We start from the raw sequence: 17,268 nt of genomic DNA on the forward strand, positions 1-17,268 counted from the left end.
TACGTGGCTTCTAGATGCTGGTTTTTAAAGGAGTGTTTAGGCCATGGCAAAACTTGAATACTTGCTATGCAATATCCATAAATGGGATGTATTTTAATAGGGTTACAAACTTTTAATAGTTAATTCCAGTTGCTTGGGCTTGAAGAATTCATCCATCTTCAAAGTCTGGTAGGTTGACAAAAGGTATCATCCCCGTACATCTTTCAGTTGAGATGAAGTGATAATGGCTTCAAAAATACCTTGATCTTTACACTATTGCTTCTACCACATCCAAGCATGGCCAACTAACTTAAGTTTGGCTATCATTGCTTGATTGGTAGAGATAGTTCCTGAAGCATAGAAATAATCATCCATCGACTCAACCCGTATCTCTGCCTCTGCTGTGACATCCATTCCTTTTCCATCAAACTTAGATGCCTTAATTTTCTAGAGAAGGAATTTCTTCTTTTGCATGTTAGCATTTGTGGGTACCAAAGGTGCCTAACAATCAAGCCATACCATATAGATTATCTTGTTTAAGATATGTTTACAAACCATACATAAATCAATCCTATATCATTATGAAGTTTCACTTTGATACCAAATCTAACGTGCATACCTATCGACTGTCCACGCACATTTTATCAATCCATCAAGAAACAAATCTAAGTGTCACTTGCCCGCCCCTCCCATGGAATGTTCTGGGGTTTGTCGCCAAGGGTTTTTCAAGTTTGTCTCACAATGGATTGTTCATGGCCAAACCCACTAGGATGATTGACCTAGAATCTAGGTTCCTTGTGATCAAGGTCTCCTGACAACATTCTAGCATCGGGTCCTCAACATCCTACTTTACGTAGAGATATCCAACCCGAAGTAGACCCATGCCACACTTGGTTCAAAGAGAATGGAAAATGAGAGGGATGCCCCACTCAACTCCTCTACCTGTAGGGCATAGTCCCATTCTGGTCCTCTAAAATGCCATGAATTGGGTTCTAACTTAACAATACCTAAAGGTCGAACGACAGTAAAACTTTGTAAGAAGCCTCCTAGTTCTCTGGGACCACTCTACTATATGATAGACTCGTTGGGGGTTCCGCCCGACCGCTTCCCTTAATAGGCATTCTTTAGTTATCTAATTAGGTCCTATCACATTTATATGTGCCATTTGAAATCAACTTCCTTAATTAAGCCTTTAGGAAATAGGTTCGTTCACGTAATTTATAGCACAAACACAAAAACAGAGCATGTAGTCATTTTGACAACCAAGTTCCTTAACTTATCTTCAAGTTAATATTTCTCTCCTACCCATACAGGGAGAAATTATGTATCCCTTCCATCCAAAAAGAGTACTCGATCCAAATCACATGGCACCACAATTTCCATCCATTATCTAGAATAGGATCTGCCAATGCCCTAGACATTGGAGTCTACAACTCCATTCCGGACTAGGCAAGGGGTGTCTTGAGCTCCACTGACCCCAACTAACCTAGGAGTGAGACCCATGAATTGAGAAGTGCCCTGACGGGTTGAAATGCGACGTGACCTTGGTGATGATCCACTTGTGTAATGTATCATTCTTTGATTAATCCAATTAAGAATCAATCACAATCCAAGCAATGAGCCTAATATCATCTTCCAAGAAAACATTCTTTTAATTTTCCATGGCAACTTATGATCCTAACCCCTGCCATGCATTTACCATCAAACATAAGCACTTGGAAAAATCATTCAATCACATCCCAACAATGAATTTAATGCAAGAGCATTTAGGACGTTATTTCATCAACCAACAAACAATGGTACTCCTTTGCAACATTGCAAGAATAGTCGCGATAACCCTTCCATTGCATACTCACTCTCCCCCTTGGGATCTAAACGGTTCCATGCAAAATTTACTTAATATGTCGACTAAGACACATGCCAAGATCTCATAAAACAATGCAAGAATATAAATTCTATTGAGCACTTACTTTGATCGACAAGCCGACCTTTTTCCCAACAAGTATAAAAGCATCGGTCTTTCCTTTGACCTAGGGTTTTCTAGTCCTGCCCGAATAGGATTAATAACATAGTCACTATCGCACGGATCTCAAGGTGTCTTACATCTAATCCTTATGATTCTTGTTGGTGTTAACTATGTACTAGAGTTTCGAAATTGACTTATCTATTATTTTTTAGAAAGGACAGTTGACAATACCTTGGAATGTTATTATGCTATGTGTGAGTTTGTCGTATAGCATCTAGATATAATTAACTTCCCTTTCCAACTTTATACTTGTAATGTATGAGATGAAACCTATCCCTTCCCATGACCTAAATCTCGTGCGGTATCTAGTGTACTTCATGTGAGAATCAAAACAATCATATATTTATTTGGAAATACATTACTTACAATCGGTACTACTAAAGAATGTCCTCGCTCGACGCCTAGACTGCCATTCACGCATGACATCTTCTACTTGGGGATCATTCCTGATCTTCATCTTCGCTGGATGTGAATCGCACAAGCCTTTCATGCTTTTCTTCTTAATTAGCGGGTCCAATTTGGGAAGAGAAATAAACTGTGGTAGGCAAGGCAAATAATTTCACTGAAAAGGGGAGTAGGTGCGTGTGGCCACCCTCTAAGGAGGGAAAGAGGAAGAGTCTCTCTCCCTCCCTCTCTCTTTCTCTCTCTCTCTCTCTCCCCTTCCATCTTCTTCTGATTTCTCTCTCTCTCCCTCTTCTTCTTCTTCTTCTTCTCCTTCTTCTTCTCTCTTTTCTCACCTCTATTCTTCTTCTTCTTCTTCTTCTCTCTCTTTTCATCTCTCTTCTTTATCTCTCTCTCTCTTTCCCACTCTCTCCCTCTCTCTCTTTCCCTCTCTATCACCCTCTCCCTCCCCTTTCTTTTTCCCAGCAGCAAGTAAGGTGATCTCTTGTCTTCACTTAAGGGGAGGGGGGGGAGTTCTATAGGTGGTAAGGGGGGTATTATTGGAGCACAAGGTGGAGTGGTGGTGTTGTTTTTCCCACCCAACACCTGTCAGCTATGTGGCCGCTCTTCTTTGGACTGGAGGTGGTAGCCGTGTAGCCTTCCTCCTCAAAATCATCGTCTTCTTCATCCTTGACGTTGTCATCATCTCCTCCATGTCCTTTTCTTCCTCCCCCTGCCATGTCATCAATTTCCTCCTCTCTAATCATCAAAGATCTTCCTCCCCTCCATGTCATCTGCTCTGACAGTGCCATCTTCTCCTATGTCCTTTCCCATTCCTCCCCTCACCACCTATCAATGATAGTGGGGGAGGGAAAACAAATTTCACTAATGGTTAGTTATTAAGGGGGAAAGAAGGTCGTTCCCATGCGGGTGGGACATTAAATCCTCTCCCCCTTAGAGAACTCGAGATGTCCTCATCTCGGAAGAAATTGGGGAAGACAAGTATTAATGGGGGTTAAGGCCTGTGGGTTAGGACCCAACATGTCTTCGCTATGCTTCTCTGATCCTTGTAGTCTTTTGAAATAGAAACTTACTGTATTAGGTATAACTGAGTTGTGATTAATATAAAAAAAGTGTATTATAGTTACATCTCATGAATATCTTCTAGGTTTTTCCTAAGTATTTGATATATCTCGAATCATTGGAGCTTGTACAATTTCATTCCTTGTAAGTTCAGGTTCCCCTTGAGTCTTGTTGGGACAATTGATGTAGTTATGTCCAATGTTGTGGCACTCGGAGCATTAGCATTTAGGGTGCTTTGGACATTCCCTTTTGAAATGGCCTAGCTCCTCACAGTAGAAACAACGCAAAGCTTTATCACTTCGAGTCACAAGATTCCTAGTCATCCTTGGCAAGTTTTTCTTCATTAGACCAAATTGCCTTAGGATCCTTTTAGCGGATTGAAGTGGTCCTTTATCTTAGAAACTCTATTTCTAGATCGTCCTTTTCTTAGTTTGGAATTGAGTTCCATGGATAATCGTCTTTTCTTGTAATATTAAAGAATACTTCCAAGCTTTGGCATTCTACTAAGACCCAATCTATATTAGTTGAGAAGAAACAACTCAGGAGAATAAGATGGCAGTAAGGAGAAGGGTTGCTCTCAAAAGTTCCACAAACAAAAATGAGCTCTTCCATTCATAGTCTACCTTTTATATATCATGGTTAAGCTTACGGTTTCTTCAAAAATTTGGGCATTGTGTCCCCTTTTTAGGCTCTTAACTGGTCCTTTATAAATTGTGCATACACTCAATGTTTATTGGATCCCAACTCTACCTAAAGTGAATAGAATATTTGTAACTACAACCTCATATGTGTTGCAAGTCTCTCTAGGTAACTGTCAGATATGTTGCAATTTGTACAAGAGTGAATCCAGTTCTCAAACAATGTTATAAATGTAATAATATTACCTTAAGAAAGAACAAAATATTCTTTTGGTTACATATTGCTCATGATAGTGCCTAAATTAAAATAATGCAACCTCTTGCTTATTGTAGCTCATACTACTAAAAGCTATCTAGACTAACAAGATGAATTTCTTGTTCCTAAAATCCTCCCAACCAATTTACATTTTTTGAAATGCACTTTTTGTTACATATTGCAGCTCAGGATGTCTATATGGTTCATCCAAAATGGTATGTTCACCCTAATTTTCAGCATTATGTATGCAAGCTGAAAAAGTCACTGTACGGGCTGAAGCAGGCTCCAAGAGCTTGGCATCTTAAGATGAGTAACTACTTGCAGAGGTTGGGATTTACTGTTGGTAGGGCTGATCATATCCTTTTTACAAAGAAGACTGACAGTGGCTTGGTAGTGCTGGTCATATATGTTGATGATTTGATAATCATTGGTAATGATGACTTGGGCATACAACATGTAATGAAGATGCTGAAATCTGAATTTGACATGAAAGATCTAGGTGAATTGAAGTATTTTTTGGGTATTCAGATAATTAAGGTTGAAAATGGTTTATGGCTGATGCACAAACATTATGCCATGGAAATGTTAAAAAAGTATGGCATGGCTAAATGCAAACCATTGGATACACTCCTTGATCAGAATGACAAGTTGGACATTAGCATTGGAGCTAAAATTCAGGATGTGACTATGTACAGGCAGATGGTTGTATTTGAACAAACTATAGTGGATCTAATGAGATTTTCCAATGTATCAAGGTAAACATCTTAGATTGTAATTGCTCTAATTTGTAATACAATGTAAAATTTAACTACATTTTTTATCTATACTATTGTACATGACATAATTGAAAAGCTTTAAATTCTCTTCTGAAGAGAATATCATTAATAGCTAGACTCAATTAAAAGTTTGTTTCAAATTAAAAAACCTAGATTTGGTGTTTTCTTAGTTGGAGTTCAAGAGGCATGCTTTGGTGGTTGATAATAACAATTGTTTTGACACTGATTAGCCAATTTATGAATCATGTAATATAGAAGTAACTTCATATAAAGTTTTGTTGTTTATATTATTCCTGTAGCTTTCGCAATTCTTGATCCCCACCCAGCTAATGGCATTATTGTTTCCCTAAATTGTTTGTCGGTATGATCACTACATTTTACACCACGTGTGACTCAGTGGTGGTTTCTTGAGTATGCTATATAAGTTCTCCAAGAAAAGAATAGCAAGTGCATGTCATCAATCTAGCTAAAATTCTTTCTTGTTTTATTTATTGAAAATTTTTGGGTTGAGATACCATTGAGAAGTTTCTTTTATAACTTGATTCTCATTTTGAATTTGTTTCTCATAAAGTAGCTACAAGAGAAGAGGAATTATGAGTTGATGATTATATAAATCTACAAGAGGAATTATGAGTTGATGATTATATAAATCTGAATTGTAGACATTTATTTCTGATAGGGTAGGTGCAAGAGAAGATGAATTATGAGTTGATGATTAATAAATCAAAATTCTGGACATTTGATACAAAAAGAAGCAAACAACAAAACATCAAAATTTTATCATAGTAGATATGTTGTTTACATGGTATGATTCTTTAGCTTACCTTGAAATTTGTCAAAATTTCTAGAAAACTAGACTCATTACATTCAATTGCCTCCAGTGTTATATCAATTCTGGAATGTAATTGGAATATTAATCTAGACTCAACCAAAAGTGACAAGGTTTAAAGAAGAACTTGATACAAGGCAATAACCTCTTTTACAATTGGTTTCCTTTCATGATAAATTGATTCAATACATAAAGCTTACAATAATACAATAATGAAAAGAAAGCAAACAATGTTAAGCTGATGCATAGGTACATTGAATGTTGATGATATTAGATATACTACTAGCATAAATTTTCATACTTACAAATATTGGACATGTTAGAAGATCAACCATGATCATCTTTTTTCCTCTATCCTCAATAGTCAATCAACAACATTACACTTTGTATTGTTTAACTTCCACACAATGGCTACCATTATTTCATTGAGTGCTTTGGCAACTTGTTCACAAGGAACTTTTAATTATTTCCTATGTAGGGAAAAAAAGGGAATTCCCTATTAATTCCTTGGTTAAAAATACACATAAGTAGCAAAAGTAAATAATAGGAAAAATGGAACATATCCTATCTAGAGAAATAAGGGAATGTTCCGACTTCCTAGTTAGAGAGCTAGAGAAACAAGGGAATGTTCCAATGTTACATTCCCTTGTTTCTCTAGCTAGGATATGTTCCATTTTCCCTACTATTTACATTCACTACTTATGTGTATTTTTAACCAAGGAATTCATAGGAAATGCCATGAATCAAGAAAGCAATCTATTTATAGCCAGTATAACATACCTACTATAATACTCATTCTCTATTTTTTAACTAGTAAGACAAATCTAAAGCTTCTTTCACTAAAAGAAATGATAATTTTTCACTGCTCAAGGCATGTGAAGCATAATAATACTCAAAAAATATAAACCTAGTGAATACCAAGAAGGCCTACAATTTCGAAATGTTGCAAGAGTGTTGCAATCCCACTAAAGCTTCAAACATTGGCATGCATAAGAAGATTTAGCACTTACAACATGAGACACATACTTGTAACTGAATACTTTTAAAATTATAGATCAATAAGCAAGTACTAAATGATGTATTGATTTTAGTGAGCTCAAAGAAAGAGCATAAGAATTTGACCATGAGTAAGTCAAACAAATTATAGTACCAATATCACCATTTAAAGCATGATATAGTATACATAAGAAGGTTCATCACTAGCAACATGAAATACCTACTTGTAACTAGAGACTTTTAAAATTGTAGATTAGTAAGAATGTTCTAAATGATGTATTTATTCCAGTGAGATTAGAGAAAGAGCATAAGAATACGACTATTAGTATTGTTTGAAAGGACTAATATCACCATCTAAAGCATGATAGACATAGCTATGATTGATTGGAGAAAGAGCATAAGAATTCAACTATTAGTAGTGATCAATATCACCATCTACAGCATGATACACATAGTTGTGATTGATAGAATTTGAGATAAACTATACTCATTAAACAAACTACCAATAACTATATTTATCCTTACAACTAAAAATTAAGAAGCATACATTGCAAGCATAGAATTCCACACACCTGTGTCATGCTGCTCATTTAATCCATTAAAAACATTCTCAGTAATCTCAATTACTTTAAAATTTCCATGTTTGACTACATCAATCTCTTCAAAATCAAGTAGAGGCTTAAAATTCATTGTTCTATTCTGGAATAAGTCCTCCATAGAAAGTACTTTAGCATAGGCCTTAAGCAATGAAATAAAAGAAGCCTTATCTGGGACAACTCCATCAGAAAGCATTATTGTATTCCATGAAACCACATCTCACTCAATCATACAACTAAACATGCTCCACACATCCTCTCGACTACGACACCTTCCTACATACTAAAAAGGGAATTAGTCATAATTAGATCTACCACAAGTCTACTCTCAATAATAATGCAAGCATGTACCGTCTAGCCTTCAACAATGCTTGTTTGCTTGGTAAGTGCGGCAAGGACACCTATAAGTGTAATCGAGTTTGGAACTAAGCTTTTCTAGTGCATTTAATGCAAAAGTTGAATGACCTCTTGACATACATAACTCATGTTGAGCACAAACCATAATCATAGAATTCCAAAGCACTAAGTCACATGCATGTGCTCTTTTGAATGTTGTCCAAGTATCATCCACATTGCCCCACCTCTCATAAATGCTTACCAAAGCACTAGCTACCATGGCATCTCCATGTAGTTTCTATGTGAACATGTATTTGTTCACTTGTAGCCAAGTGTCCATGGTTACGACAAGAAGATAGAATTGTGGTAAAAGTAACCTTTCTTGGAAGAACTCCCTCCTCATGCATTTTTCTAAAAAGTTGGAAGGCTTGATCTGGCTCTCCATGCTTGGCACATGAAGAAATCATAGATTTCCATGAAATTACATTCTGCATGGATAGCTACTCAAATTTATCATATGCCTCAGTTCGGAAAAAACATTTTCCATACATATCTAAAAGAGAATTTCCTAATTCTTTATCTAATTTCCAATTATTACTTAAAGCATGCATGTGGATGTGCCTTTGAGCTTGTAAATTAGCCAGGCTAGAGCATGCATCAAGGTTGTTAATAATTAGCATGACCTTATTTGGAAGTATTTCTTATTGTTGCATTTGAGCAAGAAGTTTTATTGCTTGAATGCCCTAACCATGATGGGAATAAGTAGTCAACATTGCATTCCAAGAGACCATATCCCATTCATACATCTAAGAAAAACCCACTCTACATAATTTAGGCTCCCACATTGTGCATACATGTTGACAATTCCACTACATATACCAGTGTCAATGCCACTGGTATATACCACTGCATATACTAGTGTCAATCTCATACTTCCTATTAACAATGCCACTGCATATACCAGTGTCAATGCCATTGGTATTTGGAAGTATTCCTTATTGTTGAATTTGAGCAAGAAGTTTTATTGTTTGAATGCCCTGACCATGATGGGAATAAGTAGTCAACATTGTATTCGAAGAGACCATATCCCATTCATACATCTCAAAAAAACCCACTCTACATAATTTAGGCTCCCACATTGTGCAATGTTGACAATGCCACTACATATACCAATGTCAATCTCATACTTGCTATTAACAATCTAGGCATGTATTTTCTTCCCTTTGAATAATTTTTTTGAGCCACCACATGTAGAGAGAGCACACACATACATGCATTTGTCCTTCACAACTCTCTCTTGAAACATCTAATCAAACAAGTGAAGATACACCTAGTGCTTCTCATGCTACATACATGCCGTGATGATGAAGTTCCATGAGAAAGGTATCTATTTCAAGCATATCGATAAACAGATCCAATGCATGTTTGACTGTACCACACTTGCCATAAATCTATGTCAAAAGCGAAGTATGTGTCCTCTGCTAAATCATTTTGAACCATATGATGATGGATGTGCTTTGCATTAGACAAGGCCTTCTAATCCCCGCAATGCTACAAGAGGGAAGCATAGGAGGCTAAATCTTATAGTAGATCAAGGTTACTGAGAAGATCACAAGTTTCAGCAGAGATAAAATCCATGAGTTTCAATGTCTAGGTAGCCAACACAGGACCTAATAGCCATCTTTGTGCAGACAACAATGGCTTTATGGTTGGTTGAGCCGAAAACCCTATAAGTTCAATGTGTGAATGGAAACCACAAGATGTGAAAACCATCATTATGCAAGCGAGAGTGATTGCTTCTTGGCAAGAGAATGAAGAAACTAGAGCAAGGCCAAGCCAAGATGGGAGGTTGCACACTTGACTCACCCTCCAGTCCCCAAAAGCAATGGCTCCCATATTGGTTAGATCCCATTTTGAAGTAAACTAGGGTAAGGGGGCCACCCCCTTAATTATATCAAGTGGTCACCCAGATTTCACACACTTGTGGCCTAGTAGGAGAACAAAAGCCAATCATCCATTGGAGGAGGCTAAGCACTCTCCAATCTCAAATTGCCACACATCTAGTCTCTTTAGTTGTGCATGTTTTTCTTCCTTCTATGGGAAATTTTTTAATGAATGTGAATCCATTCAAGAGCTTCAATCTTCATTAAGAGGGGCATTGAGCACCTCAAATTTCTTTTGGACAGTTGATTCTAGGAATTGAAGGGCCTTAGAGATGGAATTTTCTACACGCACACTTGATGACTAAGATCGAAGGGGAGGAGTTGCGTGCCACTATACTAGTCCCCCTTACCCTAGCAAGCCTCTATGAAGTCTTAATCTTGCTAAGAGTGAGATAAGATATCCTATCTCTCTATACTTGCAATGGAGTCTCGGTTCATTATGACCCTTTCTCTTTCTAGGTATGGGTATATGTGTGTCTCTAATATAGATTTGATCTTGCAAGTCAAAGTTCTCACAAATGCACATATAAACCTCATGCAATTGAGAGAAACTAACACATAAATACACATAAAAATGCAAATGTGCATGCACAAGGAACACCAAAACACACACATGTAGATATACATGCATATGTATAGATGCACACACATGCATAAAAGTATACACACACAGAGATGTGTGTGTGTGACCCTACACATCACATGACACCAATTTATGGAATGATAACTCAACCCTAATACCAAGAAGGTCTTGAATGGGGCACCAATTTATGGATGGTTGTCCTATTATCCAAGGTAAAATATCCTGAAAAGCGACTAAGAAGAATAGGAATTAATGAGCTTTGGGCTCTAAATGATTATGCAACTAATAATAAACTGTCTTGGTCAAAAACCCTAGGTTTAGACCTCAACCCACCAACAAAGACACCATCTTAAAAAGTCTCTTTCTACTTGCATGTTATGTTTCTCAATGATCAAGGCACCTTATATCTTGTTTTTTATACTCATCTTGTTTTGAATGAGTTTGCTTCTATGCTCTAGACTAGACTAAGGTATCCCTCTAAGTTTTACCTCCTTTATCTTTTAAAATTAACTTTTATCCTCTTCATTGGTTCACTCTAGGTTCTCTTTTACACACTCTATGGATCATTTCCACTTTTACACATTGGCTTCTTAACCTCAACAAGGTCATGATCAGCTCATTAGAGATCTATGCTCGTGTGACTTTCATGACACACATTTGTCAAAAGTGGGGAATGGAATGATTACATTCTCTTATCTAGGGATTTTTGAGAGTATCTAAGAATTCTCTATGTTGGCCTATAATTCCCTACTATTAGAAGTAGGGAATTAGGAATAACATTCATGTTTTCTCTTAAATAGGGAATTTCAAAAGAATGTAGGAAATTCTCTACATTGAGCTATAATTTCCTATTACAAGAGGTTGGGAATGTAATTCACTAGATATATATAAAAAATACATACGAATTTACATAGAATTTTTTTTGAGAATTACTTATATTTCACAAAATTTCCTATATACGGAATGATTAAAATTTCCTTGTGGTTACTTTGGGATCTAGTCTTAAGTCTTTTCATTTTAGCAACATAAGGATTTATTGTTGATCATAAAAAACGGATTCCAATAATAATGATCTATCGAGCATGCTTGGCAATGACATTTAGAACTATTTGAGTATCTATATGCATAGTTTAAATTTTCAGATAAAACACATACCTGACTGCACACTAAGGAATAAGCATTTAAGCTTTATAGACTCCCATAATAGATTATATCCGATAGATATATCAAATGCATGGAAGATTTTGGGAGTTTATTTGATTCCATGGGTATTATCTTGACTCCAAGCTGTATCACTTATGCTGAAATGGATGGTCGAACTGAGCTTATCAATCAATGGCTATAAGTCTAATTTGCTTGTTTACATATATGACATTTTGGGATACAAGAAACAGAAAGCATGAGGAAAACATCAAAAAAGAAAAGATCTAAGTAGAGTCGAATCCTTAAGAGACTGATCATTCATAGCTAAAATACTTCAAGAATCTGCTAGTATTTCGAAGGGCATAGCAAATTTCCAACAGGTATTCTACAGTTCCAACCGATACAAATACACTAAAATGTCATTTTCTTCGGTTGGTTGGCTAGCTAATCGAGGTATGTCTGCAAATTGCATGCGTTCCACAGGAGTTGGCCGTTGTTGTTACCAATGCATTCGTTGAGGTCAACAACGCTAATGTTGTTCGGGAAGAGACGAGCGTGATCACCCACGCAGTTAGCCGTGAGGAAACCGTTGGGCAAAAGAGTAATGTTGATGCACGTCTTAGAGAAGTGACAACTGCGGTTTCTTCTTGGGTCCGTTGGGCAGAGGGGACACGTACGATACTGGCAAACGATCCCGCATTGAAGCACACCGTGAAGGTTGGCCACCCTCCTGTCCAGGTGGATGGCCGCCCCGTTGCCGCCGGCGCACGATGCTGTCATCCCCACGTCACCGTCTTTCCACACCAGCGCCAGATCGGTACACGATTTTGTAAAGTTCGTCATTATCTCGGGATGGCATTTGGTATGCAGGTCCTCCTGCAGCTGTATTAATGTACATCATCATGATTCATACCCAACTACCGCATATGTCTAACACCACAACATCGTACATCATATGATATGCACGTACAGGAGCAACGTCATTCATGTTCATGTTCATGATAACTTAGGGTTAAGAAGACACATGAGAAGTAAGAATTATTAACATACACACGTCGGCACACCAATATCACGATAGCAACTACTGTATTATGCAAGCGTTGGTTAATAACTAATTCCACAACAACAAAACGAATTGAGCGGCCTGCACTACCTATCGTAGCTGCCTTAACTAAATCAAGACAGGCATGACGAACATCATATTAAACGCAAACGACAACCAAATCTTGAGGCTACTTACTGAGGAGGGTTCCTGCTGCGCCAAGGCCAGCTGTACTATCGTCAGCACTGTCACCGTTATGTCCACAGCCAGACAGGCAGAAGCGTACACATGCAGCTTGCCACCGCTCACAGGAGTCCTCGACTTTGACGCCATCTCGTTGTCCTTACTGGGCGCGGTAATGAGATTACTAAAAGCCCCTTTTCTAGTCCCTCTAATCCGTAAACACCGACCCTCTCTCAAAAAGGTACTCTTCCAATATATTCAGTGTTTCGGTTGGTCGTTTGAAGCGTCATCTGCGCAATGTTCACAGTAATCGTCCCATTTTTATGGGCTGGGTAAGGGGCAGTGCTCATGAAAAACTTTTTTCCATTCCAATGGAAAATAGAAGTAGGTTAACCCTAGCAGATTTTGAGAGGGAAATAGTCAGTTTTATAACTAAAATGCTAAAACGTTAGCCGCTATTCATAAAAACAAGTTTCAATTTTAACCAGTTTTTTTAGAATCTTACCTCGAAAAAATACACTAAAGGATGGGTCTCTGTGAGCACTGGTAATGGCTTTTCAAAAGTCTTCAAGTTTGCCTTCATTTTTCAAGGTGGATCTTCAAAGGAGTTTTGCCCCCATGGAAATTGACTAACTTTTAAATATTATTGTTTTAAAATGAGTTGTTTCTTTCCAAGTACAGTCACATTTCAACGGACATTCACATATAAAATAACATCTATATGTACTAGAAAATGTAAGTAACACTACAAGGATTTGAGCTAGTAGCGACGGCGGATAGCGGCGTCGCTATTTGCGCAAATAGTGACGTTCCATAGGGAAAAAAAGCGGCCGAAACCGAGCGCGGTTTTCATTTCGCGTTTGCAGCTTGTGAGTTTTGAGAGCGAGAGCGAGGGAGAGAGCGACCGTCGTGAGAGAATGAGAGGAAGAAGACTTGCCGCCGCCGCCGCCGCCGCCGCTGCCACCGTTGTTCGCGAAGGAGAGGAGGAGCCTTCATCGCAAAGAGGAGCCGCCCCACGCTCGCCATATCTCATCGGTAAGTCTCCCTCTCTCTTTCTTTTGCTTGTTTAAGGTTTAAATCACTCTCTTTTGCTTGTTTAGGAGAGGAAATGAGAGAGAAAGAGAGGGAGAGGGAGAGAGAGGGAGAGAAAGAGAAAGAGAGGGAGAGGGAAAGGGAGGGGGAGGAAATGAGAGAGGGAGAGAAAGAGAAAGAGAGGGAGAGGGAGGGAGAGGGAGAGTGCATTCTCTCTCTCCCTCTCCCTTTTGCTTGTTTAATGTTTAAATCACTTTCTTTTTTGCTTGTTTAGGAGAGGAAACGAGAGAGTAAGAGTATAAGAGAGGGAGAAAGAGAAAGAGAAAGAGAAAGAGAAAGAGAAAGAGATGGAGAGGGAGAAGGAGAGGGAGGGGGAGGAAATGAGAGAGGGAGAGAAAGAGAAAGAGAGGGAGAGGGAGGGAGAGTGCATTCCCTCTCTCCCTCTCCCTTTTCCTTGTTTAATGTTTAAATCACTTTATTTTTTGCTTGTTTAGGAGAGGACATGAGAGAGAAAGAGAGGGAGAGAAAGAGAGGGAGAGGGAGAGGGAGGGAAAGGAAATGAGAGAGGGAGAGAGAGAAAGAGAGGGAGAGTGCATTGTCTCTCTCCCTCTCCCTTTTGCTTGTTTAATGTTTAAATCACTTTATTTTTTGCTTGTTTAGGAAATGAGAGAGAAAGAGAGAAAGAGAGGGAGAGAAAGAGAGGGAGAGGGAGGGAGAGTGCATTCTCTCTCTCACTCTCCCTCTTGCTTGTTTAATGTTTGAATCACTTTCTTTTTTGCTTGTTTAGGAGAGGAAATGAGAGAGAAAGAGAGGGAGAGGGAGAGGGAGAGGAAGGGGAAGGAAATGAGAGAGGGAGAGAAAGAGAAAGAGAGCGAGAGGGAGAGGGAGAGGGAGGGAGAGTGCATTCTCTCTCTCCCTCTCCCTTTTGCTTTTGGAGAGTGTTAAGATATATTGTGAGAGGGAGAGGAAATACGAGAGAAAGAGAAAGAGAGGGAGGGAGAGGGAGAGAAAGAGAAAGATAACATATATTGGAATTATAGCATATCCATGATTATGGTAATGGTATCCACTTTACTTTTTTTATGGGTACCATTACATCGACTCCTTAAGGGGGCTAAAAATTAGTCATACCGTTTAATAGGTCTAATTCGGAGATTTAAGATGCACGACAATAGACTTATCGATAATGGTATGCAATGTGCTTTGCCATGGGCCACGTACATTGGTGACTCTTTAAGATGGCTTAAAATTGGTCATGTCCTTCATAATGTCCAAGTAGGGGACCTAATTGTGATATGCATAATTCATTGTTTTTGTATTAACTTTATAGGCATAACAAATTAGAAATCATGCCAACTAGTCGACGGAAGGACTAAAAGAAAATGATATCCTAGCTAATGATCATTACGGTACTTCATCAAAATGAACCCAAAAGTATTGTTATAGAAGAAGAATCCCTTAAATTGAGTATAGGATATTTTCTCTCAGGTCTTATGACTACGAGTAGAATTGATTGAAATAAATTTTATTACTATAGTTGATAAATTTCATAGATGGCATTAATTTTAATACGCGATCCTAGGACAAAAAAACCACATTTCTAAGATACTTTTTGTTGAGACTGATTTATTATTAGACTAAGAGATCCTCAATGATGCTCATAAATGGATTACTTATACTCAAAGCCCTCCAGTGCAGTTTTTTACAATAATGAATAATTATCTACCGGGACAAACAAATCCTTGAACATGATACAAGGCCAAGATATAACATCAAAAAATCTCTCAACTACTATGTACAATGCAAGATTTATGGTCAACTTGCAACTTGACGTACATCTCCATAAAGCTATCCATTTAAGCCTCGTTTGTTGTAATGTAGATAAGATGAAAAACGAAGGTCTTATTGTTCAAGATCGCGAGACGTATCTTAATCAGCGTGTCCCATGTCCTTGCTCTCAATGCAAGTTGGCAATTAGACGAAAATGCCGATTGTCTATAGAACACGTACGACAATTTGGCGAGTTTCAATCTGAGATCATTGATCAGGCGATTGCGGATTTTCAGCAAACGGTAATTTGAAGTTAATATTAATCATGCATTGTACTCGCAAGCTAATTGAAAACCATACACAATAAGATTGGGTCTTGTTGGCAAATTTTCTATCCAGGGGGGTGATGTCTCGACCCAAGGGGGAGTGCACCCTTTGCGGCCAATTAGAAGAGTTCGTGGATGTGCGATGGATGGATTGCAGGAGCCAATCCACCACTCGCAAGGCCCATTCGGTCTGCGCTCCACTTCTTACAGTGTGTGGCCTATAGTGCTTGTCAACTACAACATCCCTCCATGGCTTTCTACGAAGAAAGAACATCTCATCCTTAGCTTGCTCGTCCCGGGCCGCTACAAAGTAAAAAATATAGACGTGTATCTTCGTCCATTAGTCGATGAGCTTAAGATTTTGTGGAAGGAGGGGGTCACTGTGCAAGATATGAGCAGGCGCGATGGTCGGCGGTCAGCCAACATTCGAGCCATTCTCATGTGGATGATGCATGACTTTCCGGGATTGGGAGAGTGCTGAGGTGAGCAGACCTCCGTTCTCGCTGGTAATATCTATATTTTATTTCATTCAATCAAGTATTCACTAGGTTGTGGCTCGCCTTACAGGTCTGGTTACCTCAGGTTATCATGCATGTCCATTGGGTGGGCCACAGTTAGACTCTCGAAGGTCACGAACCATGAAGAAGATGATATATCAAGGACACGCCGCTTTCTTACCGGAGGATCATGAACTCAGGGAAGGTTTTCTTGGACGACCTCCAACACGTATGAACGCTACAAGCTGGTACGAGCTGAAAATGGTAAACCCGGAATCACATCCAAATGGAATGCGACGGTTCTCAGTTTTCTACGAGTTGCCATATTGGACCCACTTACAGGTCAACTACTTGTTGGATCCCATGCATATTTTCAAGAATGTGGGCAGCTTGCTATGGGACTTCATCACAGGAAAGAGAGACACTATAGGGTCACGAATGGATTTGAAGGAGGTAGGTAAGATGGAGGTGCTTTGGCCGCAGTCGAGTGCTGAAGGGGGAGTGCAGCTTACTCGCGCTCCTTGGGTTTTGTCCACCAAAGAAGAGCGCATTGTGAAGCAAGTAATCAAGTCTATCCGCACTTCGACGGGTATGATGCGTTCTCTCAGGTCTGCATTTTCTAAAGATGACCAATTATCGGGGCTAAAATCCCATGATTGGCATAAGATATGTCAGGTTTGTGAATAGAATGGATTGTAATTAGCGTGGGCATTTTGCAATTTGAAAAGTTGTCATTATTCATAATGCTTTCTCATTTGTGGTAGTTTGTCCTACCGATCGCGATCGTAGGATGCCTTACTCCAGAAATTCGCAGGGCCATTTACAAGTTGGCGACTTTGGTGCAATGGATCTC

This window comes from Lygodium microphyllum, chromosome 22 (assembly GCF_053477565.2).
Source record: "Lygodium microphyllum isolate KBCC chromosome 22, Lygodium_microphyllum_v1.1.10, whole genome shotgun sequence".
Classification (NCBI taxonomy): Eukaryota; Viridiplantae; Streptophyta; class Polypodiopsida; order Schizaeales; family Lygodiaceae; genus Lygodium; species Lygodium microphyllum.